The sequence below is a fragment of the Macaca mulatta genome, chromosome 6, assembly GCF_049350105.2.
Source record: "Macaca mulatta isolate MMU2019108-1 chromosome 6, T2T-MMU8v2.0, whole genome shotgun sequence".
Classification (NCBI taxonomy): Eukaryota; Metazoa; Chordata; class Mammalia; order Primates; family Cercopithecidae; genus Macaca; species Macaca mulatta.
In genome coordinates, this window is record NC_133411.1 from 181394660 (window position 1) to 181417730 (window position 23071).

A 23071-nucleotide genomic window follows, 5' to 3' on the forward strand; every position below is an offset into this window, starting at 1 on the left:
CAATAGTGGCTTCAGTTGAGTCCCCCAAAGCTGATCTTTTCCCTTATCTCCTGTGTCTGATTTTGGCTACATCTGCAGCTGGTTGGGGAGTGTGCCTAAGTGAGTGCTTCCACTCAGACCATCTGATGCTTCAAGTGGCAAAAGCAGAAACTGCTGGTGACATTTTATTTGACCTAGTGATTCTTACAGGGTGAAAGTGATGCATGGCTTCCCTCCCTCCTGCTCTCCTGCATTATCTCCTTTCTTCCTGCCCTCTCTTCTTTTTTAACTCTTGATTAGCATTAGGATCTTAGTTGCATATTTGCAACTGTTATTACAGAAATCAATCTGGACTTACTTGTGCAAAAAAAGGGTTTATTGCAAGGATCCTGGCTTGGCAGCTTGTAGAAGGACTGAGGGAAAGGCTGGTAGGTCAAGGACACACAGAGATGTCATCCTCAGATCTGTCCTGGCTGCCACTGGCCACTGGTCCACTGGACTTGCAACTCCATTCTGCTGCAGCCCAGTACTCAAGATCCCAGATGCCACCAACTTTGTGATAAAATAGGAAGGATTTCCGCTTCTCTCTGTCCCACATACGTGTTTGTGTCCCAGATGGAGTCACTGGACAGGCTGGCTGAATTGCAGGGGCCAGGAAAACATATGTCTGGCCCATTCGGCTTCTGCAGAGAGAGGTGAGGCTCAATAGGACTTACACAGTGGCTGTTTCTTCAAACCCAGGAAGGGGTTCTGTTGTTGGGCACACAAAAAAGTGATAAGCACAGACTACAGTGTGGTACTTCCAGTGCTGGGCACTGAGGGCGAGAGGAGAGTCAGGCACAGCCCCTGCCACCAGATGGGATACCGATGCATGATACATTGCAACATGGGGATCAAAGGGCCACCAAGTTAGCACAAAGGACAAGGAATCCAGCCTCAGTTTCCCCATCTGTAAAATGAGAGTAGTAGTCATAGTGCTTGTCTCATATCGCTGTTGTGAGGAATAAAAATAGTGTATGTAAAGCACCTTCTATTGTATGGGCATGTGTGGGGCCCTGGACTAATGGCAAGTGTTGGCATTAAAGAGGTCGTTCAGCACAGCGGTTGGGAATGTTGTCATTCTCGCTTTGGGGTCCCATGGCCCTTCTTCAGATACAGAATAGTGGAGTAGTAAAGACCATCGGCTCTGGAGCCAGATTGAAACCCAGTTCTCACTCATACTAGTTAGGGGGCTTTGGCTGACATACTTTAAGTGGCCATGCCTCAGTTTCCCTATCTGTAACGTGGGAGTGGTCATGATATCTCACACAGTTGCTGTGAGGATTGCACAAGTAGCAGCTTTAAAAGGTCTCTGAGGTCGGGCACGGTGGCTCACGCCTGTAATCCCAGCACTTTGGGAGGCAGAGGCGGGTGGATCACGAGGTCAGAAGTTCAAGACCAGCCTGACCAATATGGTGAAACCCCATCTCTACTAAAAATACAAAATTAGCTGGACCTGGTGGTGTATCCCTGTAGTCCCAGCTACTTGTGAGGCTGAGGCAGGAGAATCCCTTGAACCTGGGAAGTGGAGGTTGCAGTGAGCCGAGATTATACCACTGCACTCCAGCCTGGGCAACAGAACAAGACTCCTTTCCAAAAAAAAAAAAAAAGTCTGTGAATACTGCCTGGCATGTGGTTACAATCTTAAATAAATGTTAGTGATTTTTATTTTTCAGAGACCTATTATGGGCACAAAGCCCTGACAAACTCCAGACAGCCCTGTTTTGGATGCAGACAACAATCACACATGACAACTCAAGAGGAGTGAGGCATGGAGCTAGTGAAGGCTGAGCATGCTGTTCCGACTCTACGTCAGCAGCCTCAAGCCTCCGGGGCACAGCCCGTGTGTGCCTGCAACCCCACTGGATGCTGCCAGCTTCCACCAAGGTCCTACTGATCCCTACCGGCCTGTTCCGCACCCAAGCCTGCCATCTTGGTTTGGCCTTATCACAATTTTCACAGCACACCTGCCTTGCTCAGCATTTTGAATTCCAACAAAGACCTGAGGGGTAATAGATTCGAGTGCCAGCTAGCCCTCTGCCATCTCGCTCAGTCCTGTTCCCCAGACAGCCCTGGGCTCTTTCTTTGTTGGTTGCAGGGCAGTGTGGTCTAATCTTTCTTTCCAAGTCTTTTCTTGGGAGCAGCCTTGCCATCTAGTCTGCCTTCCCCTTACTCTAGGACAGTGCTTCTCAATCAGGGATGATCTGGTATTCCAGGGGACATTTGGCAGTGTCCAGAAACTTTTTTAATTGTCACAATGGGGGCTGGAGTTAGGGAAGTGCCACTGGTATTTGCAGGTAGAAATTGGGGATGCTGCTAAATATCCTATACTATGCACAGGGCAGTCTCCTACGAGGAAGAATTTTCCAATCCCAAGGCGAAGAAGCCCCATTCTAGGAACCGTACTGAATGAAATGGTCTATATCTTGTTACAGTACAAAAGTATAAAGAGGAAAGCAAAAATGCCCCCCAATCTTACTATCCAGAGACAACCAGTCTTCATTTTGGTATCATCCCTCCGATCTGCATATTTACATGTAGATTTATGGATGTGTATAATTTGACAGAAACATGCTCATGCTATATGTGCTGTTTTGCAACCCATTTTTTTTTTCACTCAGCAACATATGATGGGTGTCTTTCCACTGTAAACAAATGTAAATTTGCAACATCTTTTTTAGAAGGCTGCACGGCATTCCATAGTAGGGATGTAACACTTTATTTAGACAATCCATTATTGATGGATATTTAGATCGCTTCCAGTATTTTGCTGTTATAAACAACACTGTGATGAATATCCTTGTATATACATCCTAGTGCACTTGTCTGAGTAAATCCTTAAGATAAATTCTAAGAGTGGAATTGCTGGCCAAAGAATAACATGCCCTTTTTGGACTTTTGATACTTAATGCAGAACTGCCACTTTAAGGCATATTAACTTACACGACTTCCAGCAGGGCACTGGAGTACCTATCTCTCTGCTCCTTCCTCCACACTGGATATTATAAATAGTCTTAATCTGCAAAAGCAATTGTTTAAAGCATTAGCAGAGAAGAGCCAGGAATGCTCAAAGCACAGTGTCTGCGTTTCTCTTTGGCTGTTGAATCCTGGGATTTGAGGTATCCCTTCTGGAGCCTGATTTTATTTTCTCTCCCTGAGCCCCCCTCCCTTTGTGGACTCCTCAGCCAGGCCAGAGCAGAAAGAGGAATTTGGAGAACAGACTGGGGGCCCCACTTTGGGGCTGCTGCTTCCTGGTCCTGTGGACCTCTCTGTGTGGCTGAGAACTCTCCTCTCTTCCTCGGTGGCTGCTCTGCTCCCTGGCAGTGAAGCAATCAGGGGTGTGTTCCCGCTGGGGCCTCCTCTGTCTATGGTCTTAACCATCTCTATCTATGGGGCCACCTCTATCTATGGCCTTAACCATCTCTATCTACGGGGCCATCTCAATCTATGGCCTTAACCATAACCACCTCTGTCTATGGGGCCATCTCTGTCCATGGCCTTAACCAACTCTATGGGGCCATCTCAACCTATGGCCTTAACCATCTCTATCTATGGGGCCATCTCCATCTATGGCCTTAACACGAAGCCTCCCCTATTCTTTGTGCTCAGTGGGACTGCTCCCTATTCCTGGTGAAGTCTTACATAATACTAGCTCATATGGACACAGCGGTTTCAAGCTTAGAGTGTGTGGGGTTTCTTTTGTTCCTGGTTTCCATGATTCCTCCCAAAGAGCCACACGAAGTGGTTATAATTCTTGCCCTTAATTTTCTCAATGCAGTAACTGAAGCTCAGAGAGAGGAAATGCTTGACCTAATCCCACTGCAGGTGAGCAGTAGAGCAGGTGGGATTTGAACTTGCACCTTCTGTTTTAACACATACCCAGGATTTGTTTAAATGAGGTACGGTAAGACCGACAGCTGTCACGAAGGACGAAGTGTTTACACTCACACAGCTTCCAGCAGGGCGCCGGAGTACCTGTCTCTCCGCCCCTTCCTCCACACCGGATAGTATAAATTGTCTTAATCTGCAAAAGCAATTGTTTAAAGCATTCTAGGTCCCTAGAAACAGGAGGCATCGCACGCCAGGCAAGGCCACATGGGGAAGAGCCAAGGTCCAGCAGGAGGTAGAAGGAGTGAGGGAAGGAGTTGTCCAAAAGTCTTGATTGTGGTTTCCATGGGAAAAAATGGGTGAGACAGGTTAAGAAGGTTTAGGACTGGCCGGTTTGAATAATTTCAGTGGGCTCCAGGGTGTAGGGACTGCCCCTTGTAGTCTGATACTTGGCCCTGGATTGATTAGGGCAGGAGGATATGGGAAGAGGGGGCTTGATATGGGAAGAGTTTGATGGGTAGCTGGAAAAAAATAAAGCCCAGTTGGGCTAAATTGATTGATATGCATATGGAAGGGACACTTGCAAAGAAGGCACACTTGTTTGCTATTTCCAAAAACTGGCTAGCCCTGGGAAGGGCAGCCTCTCCCCACTCAGTGGGGCCACAGATGCCAGAGCATCACGCATACAGAAAATAAGAAAGCACGCACCTCCCAACTCCGTGGTGCTGGGCTGAACCAATCTCGGCTCAGCCTGCGCACTTTTCTGCTCCCCACACCCATTCTGTGGGTCTGGGATAGCTTTCCTAGAGAGAAACCTTCTCTCCAAATGACCTCCACATATTGAGAGTCTCCTGGGGTGGAACGCTATCAGTGTACTATTTTGCTTCATGCTGGTAATGACCCTGGAAGGAAGCAGTCATTATTCCTGTTTTTCCGGTGAGTCCTGAAGAGGGGAAGTGGTTGGATCCAGGGCACGCAACTGAGCTGGACCAGGTGTCCTCACTCCAGGGCTTTCGCTCAAAGAGAAGGAGCTTGCAACGAATGCCTGTTTCACATAGAATAGGAAAGAGGGGAAGGTATTTAAGAAAGTTACCTTGCACATTTATCACAGCTGCTGATAGAGGAGCTAGCTTTAGCTGACGGAACTTCTTGCTGTTTGGCTTTGAGGCTGTCACCAACAAAAGCCTGTAGAGAGGCTGCTTGGTTTGTCCCTGGTCTTGTCCACACCTCCAGCCCTGTCTCCCTCAAGTCCACGCCTGATATCTTCCCTCTCCCCTAAACTTATCTGTCCAATGCTCTGCCATTTCAGGAGCTTGTGTCAGGAGGAGCCAACTGATGTGAGGTTGTTTGCAGGGAACAGAAACCAAACTCAAATGGGATTATGCCAAAAAGACGGACATTATTGGCTCCTCATAGCCAGTCTGAGGAAAGGTCGGGAATGCAGCTGGCCTTAGGGCCTCATGTGCCACTCGCTACTCCCAACTTTGCCTTTCTCTCTGGCTCTGGCTCCAGCTCTGGGCTCTGTGGCTTCACATCCTTCCAGGTCCATGGCCCAAGGGACAAGAAGAGTTTCTCCAGCAAATCTTGTGAGAAAAAAAATCCCAGAGAAGACCTCTGATTGGCCCACTTTGGGTCACATGTCCTTCTCTGGACCAGTCAGTGGCCAGGGGAATGGAATGCTATGATTGGTCCAGACTGAATCACAGTGCTACCTTTATGGGGAGCAGGGCTAAGATTTGTTGCCAAGAGAAGAAGTTCCTGGGGGTATATTTTGGATAATTGAAGACAATATGCTTTTGACTGTCTTACCAAGTAACATATTCACACTTTCACAAGGGACTTCTGAGGATAGAATGCCTTAATGCAAGGAAATGGAATGGTGGGAATTTCAGGCACTATGACAGGAATTTAATGGAAATATTTTTGGCTTGGGAGAAACTTGGCTTCTAAGCTTGAAAATGACTCCATCCTTTTTTTTTTTTTTTTTTTTTTTTTTTTTCCAGCAGTGCCCCACCAGCAAATTACCAGAGTGAAAACTAGTATGTATATACTGTATTTTAGAATGGTGTGGGAGTTTATGTTTCTGAAATTAGAATGCATCTTATAATTGAAGTGCATATTTAATGTGTTACCAGGCAATAGACTGTATTAGTTAAAAATGAGAGATCTTTCATTGGATGAATTTAGTTCAAATCTTGGTTCTACCAGTTCCAAGCTGTAGAAAAGTTAAATCAAATGACTTAACTCTGCAGCAACCTCCATTTTGTGTATGCAAAACGATGCTGGTAACAATATCTACCTCGCCTAGTTATTGTGAGGAGTAAATTAAAAAACAGTATGATTGAGCATAATGCCAGACACACAGAAAAGCCTCAGCAAATATTAGCTATTATTTTATTTATCTAATATTTGTAAACTTGCAAGCTAAAATTGTAAACCTATAAGCTAAACTCAGATTAATGGTTTAGCATAAGGGTTCTTGATTGGAAGCTGCAGAAATGGACTTTTAAAGAGAAAGGGGACTTTTAGAAGGCATATCAGGGCTCATGGAATTGATGGGAGGCTGTAGACTCAGGCTTGATAAATGGGCAGAACAAAATAGATCTGGGGGAGATAAAGAATCAGGAAACACAGTAACAGTCAGAATCAGAAACCACTCTAGATATTTCAAACAGTAGGTATTTACTACAGGGAATTCATTACAAAGACGTTGGAAGGGCTGACAAGCGAAAGAGAAGACTCACAAGGAAGAATAAGGCTGTTTACTACAGGACAGGAAGCTGCCACCACTCCCTGGGCTGGAGCCTGAGAGCCCACATGCCCCACTGAGCTGCTGGAGGTGCCACTGTTCCTGCTGTTAAAACCTCCTTACTGTAACTGGGTTGGAATCCCAGGGCCATACTCCTGCAGATACAGCTGAAACTACATCGATGCTACTGGAAGTCCCCTGCAGTTATGCTCAGTTGTTTGCTGCTGCTGCTGAAAGCCATTGCCAGAAACCTGAAAGAAATGGCTTCTCCCTTCTTCTACCTTCCAGCTGCCTGTGAATGTGTCCCATTGGCAGACCCTAATAAAAGGTCATTGCAAGGGAAACTGGGAGAGAAAGTTTGCAGATTCCCAAACCTGATGGTACAGAGGAGGTAGCATGGGAGAGTGAGGAGGTGAGAGGCATGGACACCACTTAGTTTTTGTCCTTATCAGGCATAGGGTGGCCGAGGCACTTTTGTCCTGACCATGGGTGTCCCTCTGGCACTTGGCACTTTGAATGCCAAGCTCTACATAGGAGCACTTCACACACCCTGGTCAACAGGGAGTGGTGAGAAGGAGAGTAGATCTCCATTTAGATTTGGGGGAGGCGTGGGGGCCCTGAATCTTCCAGGAGCATACACAGTGTCGGGGGGTTCCCAAACTGAGGTGGTGGGCAAGGTTCTGAGAAGCCTCCCAAAGGACAAATATTCAACTTGATGAAGCACCTCACAATCAACAGAGATTAATGAAAACACTAGGGATGGTGCTGCCATCTTTACTAGAAGGACAAAGTAGTGACAAGACATTGGGTGAATGTCAAGAGGCAGGAGCTGGCTAGTGACCCCCTAGGAAAGTGGCGAGGGTTAGAACTGCCACTACACAAGTCCTTCAAACCTGCGTCTGGCTTCACTGTGTGTGCAGAGGGCTGAAGGAGGGGCCAGAGGAGCTGGGTCTGCTGATGCCCACTCCAGAGGCAGGCTCAGGGCAGGCCCATCGGCACCACAGCAGGAACCAATAGCAAGCCCTCGGCGGGCACCAGGCCAGTGCTTGCCACGTACTCCTCAGGTAATCTTTGTAGAACACGTCAAGCACACACTATTACCATCTCATTTTATAGAAGTGGAAACTGAGGCACAGAGCTGTGAGATAAGTTATCTAAAATCACACAACCGTTAAGAGGAGAAGCCAGAAGTCACCTATAAATCTGGAATCTGTTTGATTCCAGAGCCTGCTTACTGATTTTAAGGGTTGGGAAGGTTCAGTAACTCCTTTAGGGTTTTCTGACGTATGGGTGGAGAAACGTGGACATCTTGGTGGGGGTGGGGAAATTCAGCCTACCGATCCTCAAAAATGCGTTTGAGTCCTTTATTCATTCAAGTAATAAGAAGTGAAACTGAAAATTTCAGATGAAACTCCATGACACAATAAATATCAGAAACTAAATTACATGGCGAGATGAGTTCCCCTGGGCACTTATGAAATGATTCATCCAGCTCTGGTGACCTGACTCTTCAGCCCCTCACTCACATGGAGGCTGTAAAAAGGGAGGGAATGAAGCTTGAGAGAGGAGCTGGGGCCAGAAGCCCCACTCTATCCCAAGAGTACCTTTTCTTTTACTTCAGGTCAAGAGAGAGGAATTTCAATAGACCACTTGGAGGGCTTCATCCCTGTCCCTTGCAGTCAGGGGATACAGTAGTGGGCAGTGTCTGGCTCTCGCTTGGAAAATCTACAAGTTAAGACTATCTTAGTGATTTCACTGACTGCCCTGACAGCAGACGTGAAGAGAGGTTGTGGGTGCATTGGGATTGGCCACCGTCTCGAGTTTCTTGGGGAAGGCATACATGGACATTTCCCATGGATTAGATGGGGGCCACGGGGCAAAAGGGCTGGAAGGCGACCATCCGAGGTCTGTCCAAAAGGCCCCCTCCCCAGGAGGTGGTGAGCTCTCAGCAGTTGGAAGCTGGAGGGGGCAGCTGATTCCGAAAGGCTATCGATAGAGGAAGCCATGAGACTCAAGAGATGACATCACCCACATTGAGGGCCTAGCACTGGGGGGGTCTCTGAAGAACTCACAAAAGCACTCACACGAGTCAGCTTTAAGCTTGCGAGCAGAGGACAGCGTCAGGCAGTCCGCATCAAGTGGAACCTCTCCTGCCCCTGTTTACCTCCCCTCCCTTCTCCCTGCCATCCCCATCCTAGTGCAGAACAGTCACAGCAGCTGGCGAGGGAGATGGGGGTGAGCGGGAAGGAAGAAACGGGCCTACCTTACCCTCTTCACAGAAGCCAGGCAGTGTTCCTGCAGCGGGAGGCGGCTTTCAGCCAGGCATCCTGTAAGCATTTCCAGGGCACCTGGTTGACACCAGGCCCAGCTTGGGCGTGAAGTAGGGTCATGGGTGAAAGTGAAACGAAGCTGTAACTCCAGCAGAGCCCCTGCCATCTAGAAGCTCCCATTCTAGCCTAAGAGGCTGGCATAGACAAGGCACTTACAGAATGGTGGGATGCACAATAACAAAGGCTCATCTTCACTGAGTACCTACTCTATGTGTCGGCACTTTGCCTGAATGCTAACTCAATCCTCCTAACACAACCAATCAATAGTGCTGTGCCCGTTTTACAAAAGAAAACCTTGGAGCTCAAAGAGGTGATGTGGATTTGAACTCAGTGCTGGCTGACTCCAAATGTGTGGTTTTTTTGTTTTGTTTTGTTTTGTTTTGTTGTTTTGAGGCAGTCTCACTCTTTCGCCCAGGCTGGAGTACAGTGGTGTAACCTCTGCCTCCCCGGGTTCAAGCAATTCTCTTTCCTCAGCCTCCCAAGTAGCTGGGATTATAGGTGCCCACCACCACCCCTAGCTAGTTTTTTGTATTTTTAGTAGAGACAGGGTTTTGCCATGTTGGCCAGGCTGGTCTCAAACTCCTGACCTCAGGTGATCCACCCACCTTGGCCTCCCAAAGCGCTGGGATTACAGGCGTGAGCCACTGTGCCCGGTCCAAATGGCACGTTTTTAACCACTCTGCTATAACAGCGCACAGAGGAGGCACCCAGGGTGGGTGGGGTGTGGAAGAATGGGGTTTGGGAGGATGTGCTGATAACAGAGAGAAGTGCATTCCAGAAAAGTGAATCAGCATTTTCAAACGCTGTGTAATTGTGTGGGTGCAAGACACTGTTTGTGTAGCTGCTAATTAGCATTGATTGAGCACTTACTGCATTTCAGGCACTTTCCCTGCATTTAATCCTCACAGCTTGCTGTGTATTCTCACCGACATTTTTTATAAAGGAGGGATCTTAGGCTCGGGGAGTTGTAGCCCAGAGACCCACAGACAGTAGAGGAGAGAAACCAGAACTAGCAGTCAGGTCTGTCTCAGACTAGCCGTGTTCTCTCCACTACACCAGCCATGTGGCTGGAAATTAGCATCAATAGGAAAGGACGGGGATAGCTGACTTTTGAGGGAGTTCTGGCTGACCCATTCAACCCCTTTTTTGGAACTAGCCCCGTAATTTGTTTTTAGGAAACCATAGCTCCCCAATCGTCCATCCTCTTGCTTTGAGGGGGACCCACCTGGGGACCCACCCTACTCTCTGCCAGTCAATACACTGACTGCCCCTGGCCACACGACTGATTGGGTCAGAGATGGGCACGTGACCCCAGCTGGTCCAATCACAGGGAGTTCTGGGGCTTGAAAAGGTGCTTCTGGGCGGAGGATTTCTTCCTGCCTGCCCTGGGGGGGCTGGGCATGAGGTTCTTTCTTTCTTCTTCTTTTTAGCTTGCAAGCATTTATTTTATTCTATTCACACTGTACTGTTGTTATACAACCTGCAAACAGTACAAAAGACTAATCCATGTTTCAATGCCAGGTCAGAGCCAAGTTGCAACAAAGGAAGACAGCACGGACAGATACAAGAAGAGCTTAGGTGTCCCGTACAAGCCACAAGCCTCACTGTCACGTGAAGTATTTAAAGCTGTAAATATCACCACAGGAGAATCTCTGGTCTTTGCAGCAACCACACAGAGATAGGGGTGGGAGGAGGCCTAGGCTACAGCTCAACTGGTGTGCAGAGTGGGGGAGGGGGGCCCATGAGTGGGGGCAGAATCCTGGGTCCTAACGTGGGCATCTGGTGGGCAGCAGGGTCCCTGACCGAACCCGGCAGGCAGAGCCACTGTGGGGGGATCACGTGTTCTCTTTAAGCCGACAGACCATGCTATAAATGAAACTAGACAGAGTCAGGGACTACTTGTACTTTCTCTAATAACCGCCCACCAGACTCACAGACAGAGTGTCCCAGGTGGGTCATCAGGCAACTGCACTTCATGTCACAGTAATAAACAGGAGGCTGATATTACAGTGAAAAATTCAGCGTGGACGTTTCTGTGGGATGGCACAGTGCTTATCACTCGGAATAATGAGGCATTCCTTTCAGTATCTCGAAATGCCAAGTCCTTTCCAGCCTGGGGCTTTGGCACACCCAATTTTTGCCTGGACTGTTTGTTCTTGCCCCATATCTTCACCCAGATCCCCTTATCCAGATCCCCCATGAATTCTGCTTTTCCCTGGAGCCTCCCTGGACCCCTGAGGCTGGGCTGGCAGCCCCTGCCCCTCGGCTCCCATTGTTCCTGGCTACCAAGCAGAGGTCAGCCTGCCTTGTAGCCAGGCTGTGAGCTTTCCAAGAGTAGGGACACCTTCCCTCGTGGTCTCTCCTCTGTCTTCGGTGCCTAGCCTAAGTGCCTGACACATGCTTGTTGCCTGATTACATAAACACAGGGCAGGAATTGTGGCTGATTCATCACTGGGTGGGCATCACCCAGGGCTGGCTTCACGGGCTTGTGACCAGTGCCATCACATAAGGCCCTAGAAAGATGGGGCCTTGGTCACCACGTGTGATGTCACCATCGTTGTCTTGAAATTTTTAATAATTTTTTTTGAATTTGTGTTTTGTAAGTGAAGTCTGATGGGACCCCTGAGCGTGCTTTAGGGACTTGGAGCCTCAGCTCTAGCACAGTCCTGCCTTCCATCACCTCCCCAGGGTGGGTCAGATACCCATCCCTCCACCTCCACCCGCCTGCCCCTGCCCATGACTGCAGCTGTCCTCCACTCAGCAGGCACGCAGAGGATTAGGGGCAGGCATGCACACTTGGTGGCATCTTTCAGTGGGGCATGGCCCGGGGTTAAGCACCACAGTGCATCTGGTGAGCGGCCAGCTGGAGGCTGTGTCTCAACAAGGTCCAGCCTTTGGCCCACCCCGATCCAGGTCCCCAGGGCATGTTGGCCTGGAGCATTAAAGATTCCCAAGGATCCCTGTCTGCGGTGGGTTGGAGAATAGGCTGTGGGAAGAGGCAGGCTTGGCTCAGCTTCCCCAGACCCCGCCCTAGCCAGGGCAGGTCTTGTCAGTCCAGTCACTGGCTGAGGGTGAACCCAGCTGCCCTCAGACTCAAACAAGCCTGTGTGTCCCATGCGGCAGGGTAAGGCCCCAGGCACTTGTGAACTTCTGTCCTCTCCCCGCTAGTATCCCCCATACCAGAGAGAGTATCCCTGTACCCAGGAATGCTCCAGCAGCTGGCTCTGTGTCAGGTGTGTTTGTGTGTGTGTGTGTGTGGGTGTATGTATGGGTATGTGTGTGTGTGTGTGTTCCGCTTCTCCTTTCAGCCTTCTTGTGTCTGGCTCGTTTGTCTCTTGTGGCCACTTAAGGCACCCCCATAGGGTTGAGCCACATAATACAAACTGTTAATTTCAGTGATTTTGATAAGGCATTAAATGCTTGCTCTTTTGCATTGAAAACTGGAATTTCACAATATAAAGCTGAACAATAAATTCATGCCAGTAAAAAAAAAATTTTATTCTTTTCTTTACTTAGAACATCAAATAGCAGATGAATAGCATCATAAGAAGTCAAGAGAAAGACCATGGAAGAAAGAAGAACCTTTAACAGCGCTTTTTTCATGATCTTTGAACAAGGAGCTCTAAATTGTCATTTTGCACTGGCCCTGTCCCAGCTCATGTTTGTTGAGTGAAATAATAAATAAATAAATGCATACATGCATATTTATTAAAATGTGGAACACACTGATTATCTTCCATTTCCTAACAACACTGTGTGTAATCAGGATTGCAGGCATGTTATGAAATACTAAAAGAGCTGAATATTAAAATTACTCTGGAATCATATATGCTTATTGTTGGGGTTATTTGTCACATCTCCAAAGTCATCACAGTTTTCTCAGCATCAATGTCCTCATCTCACCCCAGTCCTAGTTCTAGTCTTAGTGGAATAGATTGTATCAGACTAATCCTCTGACAGACAACAATGGTCAACTGTGGATGAAATTTTAAAACAACTATTTAAAGATGCCAGAGAGCAAACAAAAGCAGACAAGTTAGGGAGATTTCAACCCATGAAATCAATAAACATACTGACTGAGACTCATGCACACAGACATTACAGAGGGACCGAAGCTCTATGGGAGGAGGACCCTTGTCCATTTTGTTGATGGCACATAGTAGATGCTCAATAAATTTTTGTTGTCAAATGAATGTTTTGTTTGGCTGACCACATTTGTTGTTTTTTCAGTTTTACTGAGGGATGATTTATGTAAAATAAAATTCACACTTTTTAATTGTACCATTTTATGAGTTTCACAAACATATACAGTTGTGTCTGCCACTATGATCAAGACGTAGAGTATTTCCAACACCATAGAAAGTTCCTTTACACCCCTTTGCAGTTTATCTTTTCCCAGCCCCAGCACCTGGCAATCGCTGACCTGATTTCTATAGCTTTGCCTTTTCCAGAAAGTTGAATAAATGGAATCACACTAAATGTAGCCTTTTGTGTCTGGCTTCTTTCTTTCTTTTTCTTTTTTTAAAGTTATTATTTTTTGAGATAGAGTCTCGCCCTGTCACCCAGGCTGGAGTGCAGTGGTGTGATCTCGGCTCACTGCAACCTCCATCTCATGAGTTCAAGCAATTCTCGTGCCTCAACCACCTCAGTAGCTGGGATTACAGGCGTGCGCCACCACACCTGGCTAATCTTTGTACTTTTAGTAGAGACGGGTTTTCTCCATGTTGCCCAGGCTGGTCTCGAACTCCTGGCCTCAAGTGATCCACCCACCTTGGCCTCCTAAAGTGCTGGGATTTCAGGCATGAGCCACTGTGCCTGGCCTGTGCCTGGCTTCTTTCTTTCACTTGTATAATACCTTTGAGATCCATCCATGTTGTTTGTGTGTATTAATACGTTATTTCTATCATGGCTGAGCAGCATTCCATTGTGTGGCTGTATCTCAAATCGTGGATTTTTGGGTTGTTTCTAGTTTCAGCAATGATGGATTAGGCTGCTATATTTGCCTGTGGGTCTTTGTGTGGATAGATTTTATTTTCTAGCAGTGGCATTGCTGGGTCATATGGGTAAGTGCATATTAACTTGGTAAGACACTGCCAAACTGCTTTCAAAACTGCTTTCAAAACGGCTATACCAGCCATGTAATGAGAGTTCCAGTTGCTCCACATCTTCACCAACACTTAGCATTGTCAGCATTTAAAGAATTTTTTAGCCATTCTAATAGTATGTAGTGTTATCTCATTGTGGTTTTAATGTGCATTTATCTAATGATTAATGATGTCAAGCATTTTTTTTATGTCCTTATTCACATCTCTTTTTTGATGAAGTATGTGTTCAACTCTTTTGCCCATTTTAAAACTTGGATTGTTAATTTTCTTATTACTGAACTGTGAGAGTACTTTATATATTTGGGCTACAAGTCTTCTATCAAATCTGTATTTTGCAAATATTTTCTCCAGCCTGTGACTTGTCTTTTCATTCCCTTAATAATGTGTTTTGTTGGCCGGGCGCGGTGGCTTACGCCTGGAATCCCAGCACTTTGGGAGGCGGAGGTGGGCAGATCATGAGGTCAGGAGATCAAGACCATCCTGGCCAACACGGTGAAACCTCGTCTCTACTAAAAACATAAAAATTAGCCAGGCTTGGTGGCAGGCGCCTGTAGTCCCAGCTACTCAGGAGGCTGAGGCAGGAGAATTGCTTGAACCTGGGAGTCAGAGGTTGCAGTGAGCCAAGATCGCCACTGTACTCCAGCCTGCCGACAGAGCGAGACTCAGTCTCAAAAATAAATAAATAAATAAATAATAATAATGTGTTTCGTTTTGTTTTGTTTTTTTGAGACCAGGTTTCACTCCATTGCCCAGGCTGGAGTGCAGTGGAGCAATTGGCTCACTGCAGCCTTGATTTCCTGGGCTCCTGCAACCCTCCCACCTCAGCCTCCTGAGTAGTTGGAACTAAGGCACTTGCCACCACACCCGGCTACATTTGTGTAGAAAAGGTGTTTCACCAGGTTGCCCACGCGGGTCTCGAACTCCTGGGCTCAAGTGGTTCATCAGCCTTGGCCTCCCAGAGTGCTGGGATTACAGGCACCTTAAAAACATCTTTTGAAAAGCAAAATTTTAAAATTTGATGAAGTCCTATTTATCAATTTTTTTTCTTTTCTAGTTTGTGCTTTTTGCGCCCTAAGAAATCTTTGCCTAACCCAAAGTCACAAAGAATGCTCTCCTGTGTTTTCTTCAAGAAGTTTTAGAGTTTTAGGTTTTATATATTTAGGTCTATGGTTAACTTCAAGTGTTTTTTAATATATAGTATGAGATGGGGTTGAGGTACTTTTTTTTTTTTTTTTTTTTTTTTTTTTTTGCATTTGTATGTGTAACTGTTTCAACACCATTTGCTGAAAAGACTGTTCTTTCTCCATTGAATTGCCTTTGGAACTTTGTCAAAAATCAATTGGTCAGCTGGGCGTGGTGGCTCACATCTGTAATCTCAGCACTTTGGGAGGTGGATCATCTGAGGTCAGGAGTTCGAGACCAGCCTGGCCAACATAGTGAAACCCCGTCTCTACTAAAAATACAAAAATTAGCCAGGTGTGGTGGCAGTTGCCAGATACTCAGGAAACTGAGGTAGGAGAATTTCTTGAACCTGGGAGGCAGAGGTTGCAGTGAGCCAAGATCGTGCTACTGCACGCACTCCAGCCTGGGTGACAGAGCTAGACTCCATCTCGAAAAACAAAACAAAACAAAACAAAAAACAAAAAAACATAATTGGCCATATATCTGTGGATCTGCTTCTACAGATTCTAATCTGTTCCATTGATCTGTGGGTCTACCCTTTTGCTAGTCCCACATTATCTTGATTACTGCAGCCTTATAAGAAGTCCTAAAATCAAGTAACACAGTCCTCCAGTTTGTTCTTCTTTTTCAAAATTGTTTTGGCTATTCTAGTTCCTTGGCCTTTTTATATGAATCTTAATTTATCAATTTCTAGGCTGATTTGGATTTTAAATGCTATTGCATTGAATTTTTGGATCAATTCAAGGAGAACTGACATCTCAAGTATATTGAGTCTTCCAATCCATGAACACAGTATATTTTTCTGTTTAGGTTTTCTTTGATATCTCTCAGTGATTTATAGTTTGATAGTTTTCAGTATGCAGCTCTTGCACATATTTTACTAGATTTATCTCTAAGTATTTCATGTGTTTTTGATACTTTGTAAATTGCGCTTTAAAAATTTTTTAAGTTCCAATCGTTCATTTTTGGAGTATAGAAGTTAAATCGATGTTTATGTATTGACTTTGTATGCTGTGACCTCGCTAAATTCATCTGTTAGTTCAAGTTGCTTTTTCATGGATACTTTGGAATTTTCCAAGAGCAACTGTGGCACTGCACATCAGGATGTCGAACTCTTATACTTCTGTATATCCTTATATTTGCAGGACTGTCCTCATAAAGTGTAACTGTGGAGAGCACAGCTTTGCAGTCAGATGTGGTTGGATTCTGGTCCTTCCATTTCCCAGCTGTGTGACTGTGGCCTAGTTATTTGGCCTCTCTGAGCCTCCATCCCATCACTTGTAAAATGGGGAAAAAAATCACCCCTCTCTGAGATTATCATTAGAGAATTGTTAGTTTCCAGAAGTGGGATTGTAGGTTAGCAGGCAGTCACAATTTTAAGGCTCTTGGTATCTACTGCCAAATGTTTGAATTGAAGTGCAACTCTTCACCAAGCCCAGCAACGTTGCCACTGCTGTAGTCTGAAGTTTTGTGTCCCCCAAAACTCATATGTTGAAATCATAACCCCCTAAGATGATGGTATTTGGAGGTGGGGACTTTGGGAGGTGATTAGATGATGAGGGTGGAGCCCTCGTGAATAAGCTTAGTGTCCGTATAAAAGAAGCCCCAGAGAGCTCCCTTGCCCTTTCTGCCATGTGACGACACAGGGAAAAGGCAGCCATCCACGAACCAGGAACCCTCATAGAACACTGAATCTCATAAAACACAAACCTTCAGACTATAGCAGTGGCAGTGTTGCTGGGGATGGTGAAGAGTTGCACTCCAATTCAAGCATTTTGGCAATAGATACCAAAGGTCTTAAATTGTGACTGCCTGCTCACCTGCAATCCACTCTGAACACTAACGATTCTCTAAAGATAATTTTAGAGAGGGGTGATTTTTTCCCATTTTACAAGTGATGGGACGGAGGCTCAGAGAGACTGAATAACTAAGCCACAGTCACACGGCTGGGAAATGGAAGGACCAGAATCCAATTCACCTTGATTTTGGACTTCCCAGCCTCCACAACTGAGAGAAATAAATTTCCGTTGTTTATAAACCACCCAGTCTATGATATTTTGTTCCAGCAGCCCAAATGGACTAAGATAGACATTTATAATTATGTGTGCTTTAAAAGATTTGGAGAATAATGTATACATATATCAAAACATCATGTTATACACCATAAGTATATACATGTTTTTAACTGTCAACTTTAAAATTAATTAACCAATTAATTTTAAAAAGAGAGAAAGACTTGGAGAGACAGTCTTACCCTGTTTGCTCATAATTGTCATCCAGTTGATCTTCTTATATTTCCTGTCTGTTGTTTCTGGCCCATAGATGGCCATCACTGTTGGTTTACATATCTTATTCTTTGATGTTTGAAGTGTTTTCTGATAACCACAAGGGCAAAAAGAATTGACCTTCAGGGAGCACTTCCTCCACGCCAGGGAGCACTTCCTCCGCGCCAGGCTGTGCTTCTCAGATATTAACGAATCCCCATGACAACCCTATGGAGTCTCTTTTCTCTATTTTGTAGGGGAGAAACTTGAGGTGAGAAGTCACTTGCTCCAGAGCACAGCTAGAAAGCAGCAGAGTTGGGATTTTTGCCCCCTCCCCGCCCACCCCCTCATTCAGTAAACCTAGATCTGAGCAAACTGGCCAGGGCTGAGACCCATTCCTGTCCTCATGAGCTGGGTACCCGTGAGCTAAGCGCTCAGTCCCTCTGACCCAGCTAGCCCTGTGCTCACAAAATTGTGATGAGTCTTCTGTGTCAGGCTCTCTGTTAAGTTCTAAGCCTCAGTTTCCTCATCTATAAAATGGGCCAAATGATTACGTCTATGGCACCTGCCTGTTGTGAAGAGGGGATAAGATGCTGGGGCCACGAAGGCTTGTTGATGAGCTTATGAAGGTTGGAATCTCGGAAGTTCCTGGCCATGAGTGGGGACCTTTGAGGCATGATCAGGCTCCTTGACCTTGGTCTGTGCCTGACTTGTCTCTCCACCATCTCTTAGTATAAAAATGCCAACTCCGTTCTTTCCAATTCTCACCTTGGGTGGGGAGAAAAGAAAAGTAGTCCAAGTTTCTCTTCCTTGTCCTGAACTGGGAGGGCAGGAGGGTTACCTCAAGCAAGAGGCCGCAGTCAGGAGGACCAGGTTCTCATCCTTGCCCCACCCTTCAAAATCTGCCTGGCTTCAATCAAGTGACTGCCTTTCTCTGAACTTCCCGTTTCCTCTGCCGCAAACTGGGGAAGATTCTTCTGTCCCCCGCACCAGGGCTGAGTGAGTTAAATGAGATAATGAGTGGGAACACTCATTGTAAACTACAGGCTAAATGCGTTTTTATCATGGGTCTGCTTTGTGTCTCAGAGGCTACGTGTGGTCGGAAGACGACGGGGCTCTCGGCTGGTTTGGCTCTGGGCTCTGTTACTTATCAGCTGGGAGCGTGGCTTTCACCTCCCACAGAGCGGGGATAATACTGGGGTAGTCTGCCTGTGCGGCTCTCTGCCTCCTGTGTACCTGGTAGGATTACACGTGCTGGCCTCCCTGCGATTGAGTGGGGCCATATGACTAGCTGTGGCCGATGAGCTGTGAGCAAAAGTGCCATGTGTCACTTCCAGGGGGAACATTTAACTGCTTGAAATGAATCTTCTCTTTGTGTGTCCTGGTAAATCTGCACATAAATGGGGCCTCAATCTGGACCTCTGAGTGAAGCCCCTTAGGTAAAATATGTATCATCAGCAAAAGAGTAAATAAGCAAACGAACGCAAGCTTTAAAATTTGAAGCTGTTAAAATTGCGGAGGGTTATGGGTTATCATAGCATCGCTGTGCCTATCCTGGCTGAAACAATCTCTCCTTCCCGAGGTGGCTGTGAAACTTCAGTGTGAGGATACATGTAACACTCTTGGTTAAGAACCTGACAGGTAGTAAGCGCCCGTTGAACGGGAACGGTAATTATTACTGTGGTAAGAATACAGCAAGAAATGGTTGGATTCCAATCCCAGCTTTGCTCTTAGCCCTCTGGGTGACCTTGGACCGAGAACTTAACTCTACACAATCTGGGGCTCAGTGGGGGGATCACAGGAGCTGAGCTGACAGCCAGCGTTGCCTTGTAGTTTTAGGGCGCTGGGGCCAGACTGCCTGGCTTCAAATCCTGCTATGACCATTCATTAGCTGCTGTATGACCTTGGGCAAGTCACTTAATCTCTTTGTACCTCAGTTTCCTCATCTATGAAATGGTGATAATAGAAGTACCTACTTTAAAGGGCTATGGGGAGAATTAAATAGGCTAATGAATGCAAAATGCTCAAAAGATTTCCTGACACATGGAAGCACTCCAGAAATTTGAGATCTTATTTATTGTTGTCCATTGGACAATATAGAACTGTGTTTGGGAGCCCTGGCTGGATCCCAAACCTGTGTTTCATCAACTGTGTGATCTTGGGACCGTCATATTACTTCTCTGAGTCTCACTTTCCTCATTCATAGAACAAGGGTAGTAATACCTACTCATAGCTATTTTGTGAGGGTTAAGTGAGATAATGTATGGCACTGGTAATGTATGCAGTGCCTGGTCCTGCGAGAGCTCAGTTGGTACCAACTGTGATGATTAACACAGGAATGAACACCCAGCACCAAGTAGGTACCTGGTCAATATTTGTCCCTCCACCATCCCTCATCTCGGACCTTCTCTCCAAGGGAAAAACAAGGCTCACCCAGGCAAAGCAACAGCCTCCTGACTCAGGTGTGCTGGTGACCATGCTGGGGCAGAGCTCCATTCTTTGCACCCCCACATCCCCCACCCCAGCTGGAGAGGCCACCATCCTGCTGGCGCTCCGGCAGGCCGCTGCTGCCCACCTGTGCTTTGCAGTGGGATGGTGAGTGGCAGCTGGACTCCGAGGGCCAGGTGGCAGAGGGGCGGGTCTCTCCCCTGGGCATTGCAGACACTCTAGTTACCCTCTTGGATTTCCTCACTCTCCAGGCTGCATGCTGGGTGGGCCTTTGGGGGCTGGTGAAGTGTTCAGCGTCTTCCCTGCACCTTGCTGTTTCTGAGCCCCAGGGGTGCTGCCGGAGCTGGGCCCTTTACCAGGGCCACCATGCAGCGAGCAGGCCCCCAGAGAACCTCTCCCCACAGGCCATGTGGGGGTTGCGAGACCCTGTCCCTGCGGAGTGAGCTGAAAGCTGGGAGCTGCCAGCGTCTGCAAGGTAGGGAAAGCCTCCCAGGCCCAGCAGACAGCTGTCCCCAACATACATGCCTGGGTGCTCCCATCTTGGGGGGAGACTTGGGGGGAATGAGAGGGACCACTTGTTTCTCTCAACCTACCCAAAAATGCACATGGATTGAACCCTGACTCGGACCTGGCCTGATACTGAAGCTTGAGCCCAGCTCAGAGCACAGCTACAAACCCAGGGTCCCCACAAACCCAGGGTCCCCACAAACCCAGGGTCCCTGCAAACTCAGGGTGGGGGAATGAGGGATGGTGAGGAGGAAGGGCTGTTGGAACCTTCGAAATCCTCTTTAAAATTTCTTTATTGGCATATAATAGTTGTGCATATTTTGGGGGTTCATGTGATATTTTGATACAGTTATACAACATGTAATGATCACATCAGGGTATTAAGGATAGCCATCATCTCCAACATTGATCTTTTCTTTGTGTTGGAATATTATAACTCTTCTTTTCTAGCTACAAAAATTCTCTTTTTAAAAATAGTGTGCACCAAACTAGATCTGTGCAGCACAACAAAAATGTATTGAGCACTGTATTAGTCAGCTCCGGCTGTCACCACCAATTACCACGGACTGGGTGGCTTAAACAACAGAAATGTATTTTTTCACAGTTCTGAAGGCTGGAAGTCTCAGGTCAAGGTCCGGGCTGGGTTCCGGTGAGGGCTCCCTTCCTGGCTTGCAAACAGCCACCTTCTGGCTGTGTCCTCACTTGGACTCTTCTCTGTGCATGCATGGAGGGAGGGCAGTGAGCTCTCTGGTGTCTCTGCTGATGAAGACACTAATCCTATTGGATCAGGACCCCATCCTCATGACCTCATTCAACCTTACCTACTTACTAAAGGTCCTGTCTCCAAATACACTCACCACAGGGGTTAGGGCTTCAGTATGAGTTTGGGGGAGGGGCATAGGCATTCCGTCGGTAACGAGCATGTATTTGAGTCATGTGCCAGCAACAAGACATGCGAAGTTCTCATTAGCATGGAGCTTACGCTCCTGAGGGATGTGTGTGTAGGTGTGTGCACACAGCATGCATGTGTGGACCACTACCAACCAGATAAATAAGCACATGAGTTCATGGGCAAGCTGTGGCCAGGCCTCTGGTTTGCAGTGCCTGAGCGGAGTGGTGAACAGGGCAACATCTTGAGCTGGAAGGACCAGGCTGACTCATCTCCTGGGTCTGACACTTCAAAGTGGCGTGTCCTTGGACTTTCCCTCTCTTTATGTCAGCTTCTTTATCTGTGAAGTAAAATTAGCAATACCCACCACAGAAGGCTGTTGACATGACTGAGAATACTGACTAGTAAATCCTCAGTAAAGGGTTTGGGAGGTGGGTTATGAATAATAGATGGTTGTTATCATCATAAACAAGGAGATTACCTCTAATTGAGGTGGAGGCTTTGAGCTAGAGGCAAACTAATCTTTGAGATCATATGTTGGAAGGTCTTAGCCACAGAGTGGAGTATATCAGGGAGAATAGGCACTATTTGGGTCTGATACGTGATGCTTTTATTGGGTATGCATCATTCATTCATTCACTCATTCATCATATTTTCATCAAATTTATCCACTACCCCCACAAAGCCATTTACCCACTACCCTCCCAAAGCCACCAAAATCAGCTGAGACCTTGTCCACTTTGCAACCTCTGCTTTGTCACACTGATCTGGCTCAGATTCTTAGAGGTCAGGCAGGGGCTGAGAAGTTTTATTAGTGCAGCTGGCTGCCCACCAGATGCAGACAGATGGAACCTACTTGACACCCATAGCATTGTCCTTGGCAACGCCAGGAGGCTCTGAAGAAGATGCCAACTGCCTGATGGGGCGACTGAGCCCACTCTGAATTCAGGGTTAGCATGCAGATGTCTGGGCAGGAGACGACTTGTCATGCCTTCCAACCCAAACTCTTTAAATATCCATTCAACATATTGAGCAGACTGTGTTCCCTGTGGCGTGGAAGGCAGGGCCCTTCTGGTGGCTGCCATAGCGTCTCCTGTACTGCGGTTGGCATTTGGGCTCCAGCTCCCACTTGGACACTCAGCCACAAAACAAAGCCCCATTGTTCACCTGCTGTCCCTGGTCCCTTCAGAAAGCCTCTCTGTGGTTACAGAGGCTCTCATCTTGAGGACCCAGGCTGGGCGGGGGTCTAACCTCCAACCAGAGGAGTCTGTAGAAGGATCTCTCCCAACCCTTCCAGTCCCTGCCTGAGAAGAGGTCTGTGCTCCCCTGTCCCCATCTTATCATATCCTCAGGGCTGCCTGAGCACCCCTTGGAGACCAGCACCTCAGGGCCCAGCCTCTCAACCTTTCCTTCCTGACCTGGGGCCCCTGAGCATTTGCAGGGCAGCCTGGTGCCTGGGAGGGGTGGTTGGGCTGGATGGACCTACAAGTTCCTTTCCTCTCGGCTGTTCTGAGGTTCTGAACACCCACCCCCTGCCCTTTCCTGGGCTTCTCCCTGGAATTCAGGGAGGGACCAGGCTTGAGCCTGCCCCTGGGAAAAGCACAGCATTGTGTGCCCTTAGCCCACAGCGGAAGCTTCCATTTTCCTCATCTGTAACATGAGGATGACCACAACAGTGCCTGCCTTCCAGAGCTGTGCTGAGGATTAAATGAGTTAACTCACGTGCAGGGCATAGACTAGTCTTGGCACGT

General features: G+C 47.1%; 1 protein-coding gene across 3 annotated transcripts in view; it reads left to right on the top strand.

Annotated features, from left to right (window-relative positions):
• The window catches only part of RPL26L1 (ribosomal protein L26 like 1), a 493737-nt gene that overhangs the window by 35226 nt on the left and 435440 nt on the right, over nucleotides 1-23071 (top strand). Inside the window, exon 1 of one of the 3 annotated variants that reach the window (XM_078003991.1) lies at nucleotides 10316-10319. The exons of the other annotated variants lie outside the window; for them this stretch is intronic. The gene's annotated coding sequence lies outside the window, so the exon portion shown is untranslated. Of the gene's footprint in view, nucleotides 1-10315; nucleotides 10320-23071 lie in introns of those variants that run through there. 3 annotated transcript variants of the gene reach the window in all.